Source organism: Delphinapterus leucas, chromosome 13 (genome assembly GCF_059928025.1).
Source record: "Delphinapterus leucas isolate spDelLeu-1000000601 "Yukka" chromosome 13, BTC_Dleu_Yukka2, whole genome shotgun sequence".
Taxonomy (NCBI): domain Eukaryota; kingdom Metazoa; phylum Chordata; class Mammalia; order Artiodactyla; family Monodontidae; genus Delphinapterus; species Delphinapterus leucas.
Window position 1 is genome coordinate 80260922 of NC_143141.1, and position 16089 is coordinate 80277010.

Sequence of the window (16089 nt, forward strand, 5' to 3'; positions counted from 1 at the left end):
TCTATACCTGGGATATATCCCACTTGGTCATGGTATATAATTCATTTTATACATTGTTGGAGTTGATGTTTTAATATTTTGTTGAGGAGTTTTACATTTATGTTCATAAGAAAGATTGATCTGTATTGTTCTTTACTTGTAATATCTTTGCCTGGTTTTGGTATAAAGGTTAATATTGGCCTCATAGAACAAGTTAAGAAGTATTCCTTCTGCTTCTCTCCTCTGAAAGAGATTGTAAAGAATTGTCATAATTTATACCTTTAATGTTTGATAGAATTCACCAGTGAACCCATCTGGGCCTGTTGCTGATTCAGTTTCTTTAATAGATATAGACTTATTCACATTGTCTATTTCTTCTTGTATAAGGTTTGGGAAATTGTGTTTTCAAAGAATTGGTCCATTTCATTTAGGTGACCAAATTTGTGGGCATGGAATTTTTCATAGTATTCCTTAATTATTCTTTCAGCATTCTTGGTATCTGTAGTGATATGCCCTCTTTCATTTCTGATATTAGTAACTTGTGTCCTCTCGTTTTGTTTCTTAGCTTGTCTAGGAACTTATTAATTTTACTGATTTTTTTTCCAAAGAACCAGCTTTTGGTTTCTTTATTGATTTCCTGTTTTTAATTTTATTGATTTTTGTTCTAATTCTTATTATTTCCTTTCTTCTACTTACTTTGTATTTAATTTGCTCTTCTGTTTTTAGTTTCCCAAGGTGAAAACTTAGATTAGTGATTTTAGATCGTTTTTTGTTTCTAATATATGCATTCAACGTTATAAGTTTCCCGCTAAGCACTGCTTTGGCTCTATCTCACGGATTTTTACAAGTTGTGCTTTCACCTTTATTTAGTTCAAAATATTTTAAAATTTATCTTAAGATTCCTTCTTTGTTTACAAGTGTGTTGTTTAAGGAACTTCCTGGCTGTCCACTGGTAACCACTAGTTTGTTCTCTGTTTCTGTTTTGTTAGATTTATTAATTTGTTTTATTTTTTAGATATCACATATAAGTAAAAGCATACAGTATTTGCCTTTTTCTGTCTGACTTATTTCACTAAGCATAACTCCCTCCAGGTCCATCCATGTTGTTGCAAATGGCAAAATTTCATTCTTTTTATGGCTGATATTCCATTATATATATATATAATAATATTTATATATATGGTATATATATATATATATATATATGTATATATATATACCATATCTTCTTTATCCATTCATCTGTTGGTGGACACTTAGGTTGCTTCCATACCTTGGCTATTGTAAATAATGCTTCTATGAATGGTATCTGCCTTGGTTAGAGGCAGGATCTGGCCCAAGGGGTTGGAGCCACACTTTTGAGCTGTCTCTTCTTTTTCTTCAGTGTGTGTATGTGTGTGTGTGTGGGGGGGGGGACTTTAACTCTTCTCTCCTTAGGAAGTATTCCCAAGCCTGTGGTATCCTAATCCTCTTTTGAGTGACCCACTAGGGGTGTGAATCCCTACTTCTCCTCCCCTCCTACCAGACTCTGTGTGGTTCTTTCTTTATAGCCTCGGTTGAAGAAAAGCCGTTCTACTAGTCTTCAGGTTGTTCTCAGTAAGAGCTGCTCTATATGTAGTTGTAGTTTTGATGTGTTTGTGGGGGGAGGTGAGCTCAGGGTCTTCCTACCCTGCCATCTTGATCCTGCCCCCTTCCTCTTACTTCCAATGTATATGCGTCTTTATATCTAAAATGACATTCTTGTGGACAACATACAGTTAAACCTAATTTTTTGGTTCCCTCTGTCAATTTCTGTGTTTTAATTGGTGCCGTTAGAATATTGATATTCGAAGTGATTACTGATAATCAGATTACTATATACCATGTTTGTTAGCTTTTTCTTTATGTTGCCTTTGTTTTTTGTTGTACTTTTGCCTTCCACTCTTATTCTGCCTTTTGTGGCTTTACTTTAGCATTTTGGATAATTCTATCTTCTCTCTTAGCATATCAGTTATACTTCTTTTATTACTTTTTAAATGTTTGCCCTAGAGTTTATAATATACATTTACAACAAATCCAAGTCCACTTCCACTTTCAAGTAATACTATATTACTTCATGGGTAGTGTGAGTGCCTTATAATAACAAAATAATCCTAATTCCTCCCTCTCCTGTCCCTTGTGTCATTGCTGTCATTTGTTTTACATATATATAAGCATACCTAAGGACATATATTTAGTATGCGTGTGCATATATATGTATACATATACACATGTATATACACAAGTACATATACGTATAGATGCATGATATATATTGATACATAAGCATATATAATTGAATACATCGTTTCTATTATTTGGAACAAGTTATATCTGTTAGATCAATTAAGAATAAGGAAAAAAAATTTTAATTTTACGTTCACTTATTCCTTCTTTGATGCTTTTTCTTTTTTATGTAGATCTAAGTAGCTTATCCATGTTATTTTTCTTCTCTCTAAAAAATATTCTTTTAACATTTCTTGCAAGACAGGTCTACAAGAAGCAAACTCCCTCAATCTTTGTTTGTCTGAGAAAGTATTTCTCCTTTATTTTAAAAAGATAATTTCTCAGAATTCTAGGTTGATGCTTTCTTTTTTTTTTTTTTTTTCCAACACTTTAAATATTCCACACCACTCTCTTCTTGCTTGCGTGGTTTCTGAGGAGAAGGCAGATGTGATTCTTATCTTTGTACCTCTAAGGCGTTTTCCTCCTCTGGCTTCTTTCAGCATCTTTTTCTTTCTCTTTGCTTTTTTTGTTATTTGAAAATGATATGACTAGGTGAATTTTTTTTAAGTTATTTTTTGATGTGGGCCATTTTTAAAGTCTTTACTGAATTTGTTAAAGTACTGCTTCTGTTTTGTGTTTTGGTGTTTTGGCCCTAAGGCATGTGGGATCTTAGCTCCCTGACCAGGGATTGAACTTGCACCCCCTGCGTTGGAAGGTGAAGTCTTAACCACTGGACCACCAGGGAAGTCCCTAGGTGAATTTTTTTCTTGGCATTTATCCTGCTTGGTGTTTTCTGAGATTCCTAGATCTGTGACTTGACGTCTGACATTATTTGGGGGAAAATTCTTAGTCTTTATTGTTTCAAATATTTCTTCTGTTCCTTTCTTTGTTTCCTTTCTGGCATTCCCATTATGTATATGTTATACTTTTTGTAGTTGTCCCATAGTCCTTGAATATTCTGTTCTATTTTTTCAGTCTTTGTTTCTTTGCTTTTCAGAGTTGAAGGTTTCTATTGATATAGCCTCTAACTTAGAAATTCTTTCCTCAGACTTGTCTAGTCTACTAATAAGCCCATCAAAGGCATTCTCCATTTATGATATACTGTTCTTGACCTCTAGCATTTCTTTTTTTCTTTCTTTCTTTCTTAGGATTTCCATTTCTCTACTTAGATTGCCTATCTGTTCTTGCATGTTGTCTAGTTTATCCATTAGAGCCCTTAGCATATTAATCAGTCTTTTTAAATCCCCAGACTGACAGTTTGAACATTTCTACCATGTCTATTTCTGATACTTGTTCTGTCTCTTCAAATTGTGTTTTTTTGCTGTTTGGTATGCCATGTAATTTTTTTTTTCCTTGAAAACCAGACATGATATACCAGGTCAAAGGAACTACTGTTAATAGGCCTTTAACAATATGGTGGTAGGATGTGGGAGGAGAGGAGGTGTTCCATAGTCCTACAATTAGGTCTCAGCCTTTTAACAAAAGACTCTGGGCTGTGAACTTCACAACTGTCTCTCAGTTTTTCTCTCCCCCCTTATATGGTACAGGCTGGCTAGAGTGACTGGAGTTGGATAGCTCAGTTCTCCCACATGGAAGGCTAAAGAGGACTGGAGTTGGGTATTTCCCTTCCCCCAGATCAGTTAGGCTCTGATAATACCTCATCAGGTTACCTCTGGTTAACTGATTTTTCCTGTGGACAGGTTTTATTAAGAACAGAGTGATCTGGTGTATTTCAAAATGGTTTCTTTTCCCTTCTCCTGCCAGAAGCACAAGGGGCTTTTTCTCCAACATTTACTGGGAAAACCTGGTTGAGCTCCTGAAGGTAAATCTCAAAAATTCTTGAACCCCCGCAGTGAGTGGTTCTCTGTGGAGTCTTTAACTCTCAGAGTTGTCTACACTGAGCTTACGTGGTTCATCAGTTAACGGTTCAAGTTTTCATACCTTACATTGGTTCCCACTGCAGTTTCTGCTCATGAGTCTCTCTTCTGGTGAGCCATGACCTCTTGCATTTTCCTGTCTGTCTCTCCAGTTTGGGGGGCCATACTCTGCCCCGTGTCCTTCTTACGGATCCAAGAAATGTTGATTCAGTCTGTTCAGTTTTTACTTGTTGTTAAGATGGAGTGGTGACTTCCGAGCTTATTACATGTAGAACCCTATGGGTTCCCTTTTGACCCCTGTTCAAAGAGGCCCAAAGGTCTGGGGGGTATAGACTTAGTTCCACTAGGAATCCTTCTTCAGTGCTGGTAAGCCCTCTCCTGATTCCTGAGCATACAGGAGGAGGTTGAAGCCCTGAGGGTGGAGGGTGTGGTCATAGATCCAGCGAGGGACTCCCACTTCATCTCATCGGGGGAGAGTAGCCAGTACTCCACATTCTTGACTGATGATAAAGGATGACTGGGGAAGGCTGGTTTACAGCTATTCTAACTATCTCCTCTTGGTCTCTGATAACTGTGGGAAGAAGAAGGTGGAAAGATTTTGTTTATTCTATGTGGAGGATATTAGCATTTATGTTAGTACGTGAAATCTGTCTACAATTTTCCTCAGTTGTCATGTATTGGAATCAAGGTCATCCTAGCCTCATAAAACGAGTTTGGGAGAATTCTTTCTTTTATTATTCTCTGGAACAGTTTGTATAAGACAGAGCTTTTGTGTTCCTTGAAGGTTTAGTAAAAGTTGTCTGTAAAACTGTCTGAGTCTGATGGTGTTGATGTTTGGGTTTGTGGGAAGGCAAGGGTTATGAAAGGTGGTGGTAATGTGATGAATTTTTTTTAACTCTCAATTTAATTTCTTTAATAGACACTCAGTTTATCTATTTTTCTTAGATCAGTATTGATAATTTACCACTTTTTTCTGTAAACTTTTTTGTCGCATCCTTGTTTTCAAATTTACTGACATAAAACGATTTCCAACATTCTGTAAAGAATGGAAAAAGTCTCCACTGTACCTGTAGTTATATCCCATTTAAAATTTTTTTCTTGACTAGTTTTGTGATGAATTTGACTATTTTATTACCTTTCAAAGAATAAGTTTTGAATTTGTTGTTTTTCTCTATTTTATCTTGCTTTTTAATATTTCCTTCCTCCAACTTTCTTTAGAGTACCTTAAGTTACACATTTAGCTTATAGGTTTCCATATGTATATATGTTTGCCGATGTATATACCCCTGTAAGTACTGGTGTAGTTGCCTTCCGCAAGTTTTATACGTTATTATTTCAGCCTCTGTCTTTCAATTAGCTTTTTATTTCTGATAGCTGGGCATTTCTCTTTCTTGAGAGCCCTTTTATGTATTTTCAACAGTTTTCTGTTGGTAATATTTTATCTGTGGAAAAAGGGACTCCACTTTAGGTCAGTCTACCATGTTGCTGGAATTGGAAGACAAATATACCTCTTGGAGCTGGTAATGATTTTTTGTTTTTTACTAAGATGGGAGAAATAATGCAACACTAATATTGAAATTTCTGAAAAAGTAAAAATAAGATCTGTAAGTCAAAGAGTAAAAGTAAATGAATTGATAAACAGGGGTATGTATATGTTTTCTTAAGGCTCATTCTAAGTAATAATTCAACTTGGTGGTAGCATTTTAGTTTCTTCGTCTATAAACTCAGAATAAGAAAGTCTTTACTACTTCACAGTCTGAGGGTAAAATGAGAATAGTGGGGGAAACACTTTAAAAAGTAGACACGGTGTTAGAACACAGCATGTGAAAGTTCTAGTTTCCAAGTGTTTGGAGACTGATATCATGGGATGTATGTGAATGTGTTTTGTAGACCTTACAGCACTACATACACATCACTATTATTTTTAAGTACTTATTTATAGGAAAACTATATAAATCCTCTAGGCTTTTATAATCTAAATTAACACATTTATACCATGTGCTGAGCAAATCAAATACTCAGTTAGGTGACAACAAAGGGTAAATACCTGTGAATGCATTCAGGTAGAAGGGAATAAAGAGCTTGGTGAGTGAAAGGCAGCTATGAAGTTTCAATCTTATCCCTTCTATCTAAGTATTGTTTCAAGGCACCACTTTTTAAACACTCTACCACACCCTTCTTTGTATGTGCTTTCTGGTATTCAATTTATTGTCTTTAACTATTATATCAAATAATTGTTTTCCTTGGAAATAGGCAGGTTATAAATGATTCATAAAATTTTTAATAAAACCCAACATATATACACATAGAATAATGGAATGTAGACTTAAAAAATTTTTCTTCTTAAACTGAGAAACATATCACCAGATATTAGGTGTTTTAACCATATTCTAAATTATAACTATCTTTGCTTCTTGAGTTCAAAGTTCTAGTGATAAAGCATCTTAAAACTGAATTCCTTTCACATGGGTGATCCAAGTTATTAGTCTAATAGTCTTTTTTTGGTGATAGTCTTTTTACTTGGTGATCCAAGTAATTAGTCTAATTAGTCTTTTTTGTTGCTTAGAATTTATTCTCTCCAAAGTCAGATGTGGACTTACCATTTCCAATATAGTAATACACTGGTAATTTGCTTCCTTGACAGTAACTCACAAATAAATCACATATATAGAATAAAATTAAATATCTATTTATTCTACTCTGTTCCTGGATCTGGGCCCAAGTTATTAAGGACTTCAGATGGCATTTCTCATGGCTTCATAGCTTTTATTAAGAGATACACAAAGTACATTTTTAGAGTACCAGCAGTCTAAATATTCATGCACTCATCCAGTAGGTCAACAAATAAGCATAGAGCAGTTGTTGCCCTTCAAGGTCTGTGTCTAATCTGCATCCTACATAAAGCCTGTTCTGGACAGTCTAACTTACAGAAACCTCTCTTTTGATACCTGATGTGTCTCCTTGGGCACTGAGCACATCCATCCTATGCCCTTTCCTGTATTACTAGGCAATTTCCACACTCATGTGCTGTGACCCACATCGACTGGTAAAAAGGAAGCTTGAAAATCTCAGGTTGAGGCCTTCCTGAGAGCCCTGAAATATCAATATATTTGCAAATATAGACTAGCAAGTTCTCCCTACTGCCTCTGAGACTTAGACACTGTCGCTATGAGCCTTCTTCCTGCAGTCTGTGTCCCATGGGGAGTGGCCTGTCCACATGGGTTTGCAGGTGCTCAAGCCCTCGGGTTTCTGCCAGTGACCTCTCACTCCAGTTACCTGCTGATACTCAATTCTCTTTTTCCACGTTTTACTTTTTTGCCCTGTTTTTTTCTTTTTATTTCATGTTAGTATTCAACTAAAGAGGGACCCCAGTCCTTTCCCCCTGATAACATTCCCTAAATCCTGTCACCTGTCTGCCTCTCCATCAGCATCCTCCTTATATACAAACTGAAAGACATGATTTTGGTAATAATATAATGATGAACTAGATTTTCTTACACTTTTGTTGATTAGATAATTTCAAAGGAATATAAACATTCCTATTCCAAAAAAATTCCCTTGATCCTTTCTGCCAACTTAGACTCCAGCTTCCTGCTAAATTCTTCTGTCCTTTCTCCACCCCTTCCCCACCATCACAACCCTCCAGCACCTCTCCAAACACTTGCCCCTCCATCATTCAGGGCCCATTCGGCATTCCCCTGCCTGCCACCTAGCCTCAGTTCCTGACCTCTCTGTACTGAGCATTCACGTGTTCAGCTCTACATCTGTAAGGGTTATGCTTTTTCTCCTTTCCTGACCAATCTCTTCCAGGGGCAAGACCAGAGAGAAGGGTTATTGCCGCCACAATATGAATTATGCTGCTTCTCCTTTAGCAAAACAGAGTCTCTCTCCCAAACTGGGAGATGGGCAGAAAGTGGATGTTCCTTCTGCAATAGTATGTGCAGATGGTCAGGACCATATACTTACGAGACTTCTTGCTTTGCATACTGGAGCGACACTTCCTGATCTTCGTGTCCTAATTCCAGGTGTGTGTGTGTGTATATATATATATGTGTGTGTGTGTGTGTGTGTATACACACACACACATGTGTATGTACACACATGTGTATATACATATATGTGTATGTGTACATATATGTATATATATGTAAATGTAAATGTCATAATCATAACTCCATAATTTCTCATGATCGGTACAGTTTTGACCTCCTCTTTCTTTCCTATACTGATTGTGAGAAGTTATGGAGTTACAGTCATGACATTTATACATCAGTTTCCTGGCAACCACAGCAGTAAGGAAAACCTGATATAACCCCTCAACAGAATAGAGGAAATACACTCATTCTGACCTTTATTCACAAAAATAACTTGCAATCAGATATAGTTATGTTCTGGACAATAGTTTTACAACAAATTCAGAGTGGTTTTCGTATAGCTTGTGCTTTATTGAACCCCTCATGAAAGCCAAAGGCATGGCATTATAGCACATCTTAGTGAAAGGTATTCTGTTGTGTCTAAGGTAATTGGTTCAAAAAGCCCTCTGGATACACCAAAGAAGGTGAACGTGGATTCAGATTTAGTACCACTGAGACATTACTCTCTGATAGAGGCTGTTGGGCACTGCAGCCTCATTCTACTCACTAGAACATACATATCCAACGTGTGGCTTATTTTACAAAGTTTAAATCCTTGGGCCGTGAGATGATTCAGCCCAACAAATTCAGTTCCAGAATTTTGGGATTCTGAGGACAGTGTCATATTGATGTGACAGGTACTTGGTTAGAAACTCTGATAGCCAAACTTGTAAAACTCAACATGCATACATCGTTAGTACTGTTTTATATTATAACACGGATATTCTTTGGGGTTCCTGGACAACAAATTTAGACCTGGAGGACACTTAAAAGCATATAACAAGAGCTACTCAGTCCGTGGGATCAGTCCTGTCAGCCATATCTGTATCTGTGTGGCCCACACGATGGTGGGGCTCTGTTCCTGCATAGCTCAAGGCTGAGCTCAAGTGCACAGTCGGCTAGCTCGGTGGGCTTGCTCGGAGCCTCACCGGCTGGGGAGCCCCTGGTGGGAGCAGGCTGCCTCAACGCTTACACAGCTGTAAGGCTCCTCATGTTCTTGGGCTGGCCCATTACATGTGTGGCTTCAAAATGTTCAAAACTCAGGCCTCAAATAATCTTTTGTTCCGCTTTCCTGCTTTGTATGTTTGACTCAGTAGCTTTGTTTATTTTCTTAAAATATTTCCTTTTGGTTTGTGTTTCTTGGCATGGCTTGGCTATGGGTTTTCTAAATGCAGTCCTCTTCAGACCCCTTTGCCTTGCACAGTGCCACATCCCCAGAAGGACGGCAAGCTGTTTAGGTGACCTCCACCTCCCGAGGCTGGCAGGGCACTCAGGACCATGGTGCCAGCTCTGCTTCACCTGAAGGCTGAGGGCTCGTGAGACTGCTGTGTAGGGTGTGGTTTTCTATCACTTACAGTCCAAGTCATGTACCCAAGCCAAAGAAATCCCATATTTTCATCTTCCAACCAAGCTTTTATACCATTGATATCAGCAGTACTGCTTTTCTGAAATTACAAGTTTCTTGACCTCACCTTTGGGGTTCTGCAACTGGGAAACCTTTAAAAGAAATACTTCAATTAAAAAGAAAAAAATGTCAGGCAGAAGGACAATTTCTCTGCAGCAGCCCAGGCTTTCTTTACATAGATCTACGAAGTATTTTTTTCTCCCCTGAGGAAAGACATAAAACCATTTCCCTAAGACTGTCAACATTCCAAAGCAACTAGTCGTGCAGGTTTCCTGTGTGCAAATGGCTATTACCCTACCCTGGAGTTGAGCTCCAAGCTGGAAGCTCTTGGCTCCCTGAGTATCCCCTTCAAAGAGGAAAATACCAGGCCCTCCTGAACCAACAATGAGACATGTTTGACTAGTAGTGATGAAATGTCTTCTATAAACACTCCCTACCTTACCCCACCTCCCATTTTCAGGACTGATTCACCACTGAAATATTTGTGTCACCCAAGTTCAAGAACATGAAACCAAACCCTTCGGTGTTGGCAGTTCTCAAGTGCCGTAGAAAGCAGCACGAATGTCACCAGCTAGGGAGGTAGTTACATTAGCCAAAGCAAGCTGCTGGCCTCCAGCAGGGCTGCCGGAACTGCAGATGGGAGCTGGGCCTGGGCCTTTCTGGGTCAGATCAGCAGTGCCTCTGCTGAAAGCCCCCCCAAATTTCCTGGCCTTGTTCAGCCAGAATACAAATGTCTAGCACCAAAAGGGACTGGACTTTTCACTGCCTAATGTGTTTTTACCATCAGCAGACTATGAAGCCTCAATTCAGGACCCTCTCCCTCAGAGCTCGGGACCCTAACTCAAGTTTATTTTTATACTCTTACATAGGGAAAGGGCCTATACTCTTACATAGGGAAAGGGCCTTTTTTTTTTTTTTTTTTTTTTTGCGGTACGCGGGCCTCTCACTGCTGTGGCCTCTCCTGTTGCAGAGCACAGGCTCCGGACGCGCAGGCTCAGTGGCCATGGCTCACGGGCCCAGCCGCTCTGCGGCATGTGGGATCTTCCCGGACCAGGACACGAACCTGTGTCCCCTGCATCGGCAGGCGGACTCTCAACCACTGCGCCACCAGGGAAGCCCGGGACAGGGCTTTTTATATACATTTTCAGAATAAGGAAGACTGTGAAGAGCCTAGACCAATTACTTCCTTGGGGAAAGAAGAAGAAAATAATATTGAAAACCCTGGAAGCAGACAATTTATGTGTTGGAGAAAGTATTTTTCAGCAGCAAGACTGTCGGTATAAATCGATAACACCCCTGCTTACAAGCGAACACTGAGCCCAAGCTCCCCTGTGAGCAAATTCTCCTGGGGGCACCTAGTCATTGGGGAAGATGTTAACCTGAAAGTCACGGTTTAAACTTCAGAGATAGAAGGAAGAAGGGTTACGGTCTCTTTCCACAGAACAGTGAATTTTATTTTCCCCTGAATATTCTGTTAGATAGAATCATTACCTTCTAAAGACAGACAGTCTGTAAAAATTCAAGTTCTCTGTGATACAGCTAGACTATATTGTTTTCATTATGACAGCACTGAATGTAACTGACTGTGTATGCAATGGGCTGTTATTCTCCTGTGAGTTTTATGCAACACATACACTATTGGGTGGAAATAAGTAGATTGGTATTTTCCAAGCTAGTGTCTTACTGAACACTATTCTCAGGATTTTAATTGGGGTAATATAAAACAAAAACTTGTTATTTATTGAAATTAAGTTTAATGACAGCTGATGACATGAAGTTTAAAAGGTTTCCTTAGCTTAGAATCTTTAATAACTGAACATGCGTGGTGAATCTTCAAGAGGGGTTGTAGTGTACTACATTGCCCAAATTTATTTTACAAAGTACCTTTTCTTTAGTTTGCTATTCACGGAGCTATGGAATACAGTTTGGTAAATTTGGAGCTATGGAACACAGTTTGGTAAATTTGGGGTTAAGCAGTATTCCCTGTGATATAACTAAGCAAATGCAGCCAATATAACCTAGAAGATCCATAGAAGCAACCTACGTTGTTTTAATAATATTCTTTATGGCCATTAAGTACTGTTTTTAAAACAGTACCTGAAGAGAATTCAACTTTATATGGACTATCTAAAAAGCAAGCAAAAAAAAAAAAAAAAAAAAAAAGAACAGTCAGGCTATAGAACATGGCTTTATTGGGTTTAATGTTGTTTGCCTGTGGCACCTGTCACACTATGCTCTTTGGATTAGAAATACTTGTGTGGCCCCCCTGGGAAGCTGATCACTGAATATAAATTTACGTTTATAAGGAAATCTGCTCTGAATTATAAAGGGCTAACTTACCACTTCGCCTTTGAAAAAATGACTTATTTATTAGATGACACTAACCTGCTGTGGAAACTTAAACTTCCTACCTCATCTAAGTTTAAGCCCATGTTCTCTCATTCAGACTTTTCAATCCTTATCTGTGTTGCTTTGAGTTAGTGAATTAGAGTCCATCCCCGGAGCTGTGATGTGGATATAGTGTGAAGAGAAAAGCCCTCCTTCTCAAGCATTTCTGTCCCTTTTGCAGTTCTAATCATACCTCCCCAGGTTACTGCTAAATTAGCTAAGCAGCTGGCATTAGTTTGCTACCCAGAGCAAGGCAACTTGTCCCTTGTTGAGTTGAGGGGCAGCCTCCAGGCTGCTTTTAATCTGATTATTTAAATTCAGTTGAATCTGCCCAGTAAATATTTTTCTTCAGCTGCAGAAATGTGTAAATCAACTAAGTACTTCATAATCTATTTATACAGTTAACAGAGCTCATGCTGACCAATGCCATGGGACTTGATATAAGTTTGCTTTTGCTAGCCAATCACCACAGTTACCCAGAAGGAAAAGCAAATCATATGAGAGTGATAACAAAAAAACCCCGATATCTTATCCCGGTAGCAACTACCATTCTTTGGATATTTGTAATGTGCTGGTAAGTTTTGATCATCTTTATTATACTTGTCCCCGTTTTACAGATGAGTTAAGTGAGGTACAGAAAGGTTGAGTGATGTGCCCAAGGCTTCCTACTTACTAGTTGGTGAAGCCAGTATTTGGGGGGCCAATATGTTTGCTCTTGCTATTAGACTATTAACGTTCTGCCTCTTTAAAAGTGACTGACATAATTTTAACCTTTTAAGTTTTATGGCCTTAGAGCCTAGATTTAACTCAGTGGATTTAGCTAGAAACTTTTTTTTTTTTTTTTTAATGCCAAGCATCTGAAAATCAAGATCCAACTGGATCTTTCAAATTTCCTCTAAAATTCTCACGGAGACACAATAGAAGATGAAATCTCACACCTCCACCAACATTTAGGACTAACATCCATACTTTATCTAAAACTGAGAGTCACTCAACAACCACGAAACCATTAGTCTATATGGAGAAACCTCATCTAGCCTTGCTCATGTGATGTCGCCAAGAACAGCGGAAACCTGCTCCCACTAAATCAAGGAGAAATTGTATTTCCTTCTTCCATTATCTGCCAATCCAATTCAGAATTGTCAAATTTTTAGGAGGACTCAGGCTCCTTTGCTTTACAGGATTTTTTTTTTTCCTTTCAGTTTCATCAAGATGTAATTGACAGACTGCGCTAAGTTTAAGGTGTACAGCATAGTGACTTGACAAATATATTGTAAAACGCTTACCTCAATAAGTTTAGTTAATATCCATCATCTCATATAGATACAAAAAACATAGAAAAATGTATTTTTTTTCTTGTGAACAGAACTCTTAGGATCTACTCTCTTAATGACTTTCAAATATACTGTACAGCAGTGTTAACTATAGTCATTATGTTTTACATTACCTCCAAGGTTAGTGTTTGGGAAAAAACAAAAAAACAAAAGGCATGTTTCTGGCTGAATTCTTTGCTATCTTTAAAAATTTGGCTAGCATCCAGGAAAGGCAGTCTCTTCCCAGCCATAGGCTGTCAAAACATCATAATATACAAAAAATAAGAAACATGACTAATATAATATCCTTACAAAAAGAAAATCCACAATATATGTAGTAATAGTTGTTAATCTTTATTCAATAATATAATATTGGATATATAAAGGAAAATCAATTAGAAATACAAAGAAAAATGGGAGTGCAAAGGGACACACGTAATCATAAACTAGCTAATCAAAAAAAAAAAAAATCTCAATAAATTCCAAAACATACAAAAGAAATTTTATAGGGGTAATTCTCAGACTGTGCAATAAAACTGTAATTATTATTGTCCTACAATTATTTAATTGCGAATAAGTTTTTCAATTAAAACAAAAATAAAACACTTATCAGATAATAGTTTACTCTAAAATAACTTTGGAAAATAAAGAAATTTAGATTACTACATATCAAAATCTATACTCATGGAAAACTACATAAGTTTCATTTTTCATAATTGTTAAAAATAATGATGAACATAAAAATTTGAATTGAAGAATTAAAATATAATAAAATAAATCTAAATTAGGAGAAAATATTTTTTAAATTACCTGAAAGTGTAAGCAGGCAAAATTTTTAAGAAAATATAGAAAAGTAGAGAAATATCAAGGGAAAATTTCTCATCATGTATTAAATAATACATATTTTTAGAAGTTGACTTGCTGTGTTGAAAGTTATGCCATTTTAAATTATAATGGTTACAGAAATTACTCATCAACAGTTGTTTGTTTTTTTTTTTTGCGGGGGGGTGGGCCATGCCGCCTGGCTTGCGGGATCTTAGTTCCCAATCAGGGATTGAACCTGCGCCCTCCACAATGAAAGCACAGAGTCCTAACCACTGGACCTCAAGGGAATTCCCACTCATCAACAGTTTTTATGAGACTCTATTCCTCCACATATTTACCAAGTAGATATTTTAAAACTTTTTCATGTTGGCTGAATTAATAATCTCATACTTTTTTTTATTGAAAATAGTTGATGTACAATATGTTAGTTTCAGGTGTACCACATAAAGATTTGACATTTGCAGACGTTATGAAATGTTCATTATGATAAGTCTAGTAACATCTGTCCCCTTAAAAAGTTATTACACTATTATTGACCATATTCCTTATGCTGTATGTTACATCCCTGTGACTTATTTATTATATAACTGGAAGTTTGTACCTCTTAATCCCCTTCACCTATTTTGTACCTCCCCCACCACATCTGGTCGTGGAGTTTTGTTTGTTGGGAGATTTTTTAAATAACTGATTCAATTTCATTACTGGTAATTGGTCTGTTCATATTTTATATTTCTTACTGATTCAGTGATGGGAGATTTATGTTTCTGGTTTATTCATTTCTTCTAGGTTGTCCATTTTATTGACGTGTAATTGTTTGTAATTGTTTACGACTCTTTGTATTTCTGTTGTGTCATTTGTAACTTCTCCACTTTCATTTCTGAATTTCTGATTTTATTAACTTGGGCCCTCTCTCTCTTTTTTTTTTTTTCTTGATTATTGATTTTGTTTATCTTTCCAAATAACCAGCTCTTAGTTTCATTTATCTTTTCTACTGTTTTTTTTTTAGTCTCTATATCATTTATTTCTGGTGTGATCTTTATTCTTTCTTTCCTTCTACTAATTTTAGGTTTTGTTCTTATTTTTCTAGTTCCTTTAGGTGTAAAGTTAAATTGTTTATTTGAGATTTTTTTGTTTGTTTCCTAATGTAGGATTGTATCACTATTAACTTCCCTCCTAGAACTGCTTTTGTTGTGTCCCACAGATTTTTGATTGTTGTGCTTCCATTTTCATGTCTCTGGGTGTTTTTTATTTCCTCTTTGATTTCTTCAGTGACACAACTGTTGTTCAGTAGCATATTGTTTAGCCTCCACTTGTTTGTGTTTTTTCCAGTTTCCTTTTTGTAGTTGATTTCTAGTCTCATACAATTGTTGTCAGAAAAAATACTTGATATAATTTCAGTCTTCTTAAATGTGTTGAAACTTGTTCTGTGGCCTGGGGCTGGTGCTGGCCCACTCATGGGCGGGTCCGGGTCCCAGGGCACCTGTCTGCAGGGCCTGTGGGGGCCTGAGTCTGGCCTCACTGGCCTGCTGGTGGGCAAGGCCAGGTGCTGCGGTGGCTGATGGGCCGTCCTGGGATGGGTGCCTGCCTGCTGGTGGGCTGATAAGCCTCCAACACTAACAGGTGAGAGGGAGGATCCAGAATGACACTTGCCAGCACCAGTGGCCTCATGGTGCAGTGAGCTGCCCGAATCGGCTGCCACCAGTGTCTGTGTCCCCAGTGGAGTCCCAGTTGCCTCTTGCCTCTCCAGGAGGCTCTCCAAGATCATCAAGTGGATGTGACCCAAGCTTCTTTCAAATGGCTGTTTCCGTGCAGTGTCTTGGAGAATCTGAAATTTTATGTGCACCCTTTGAGAGCAGAGTCTCTCCAGCTCCACTGTATGCAAGCAAGCCTCATTGGCCTTCAAAGCCAGATGTTCTGGGGCTCAT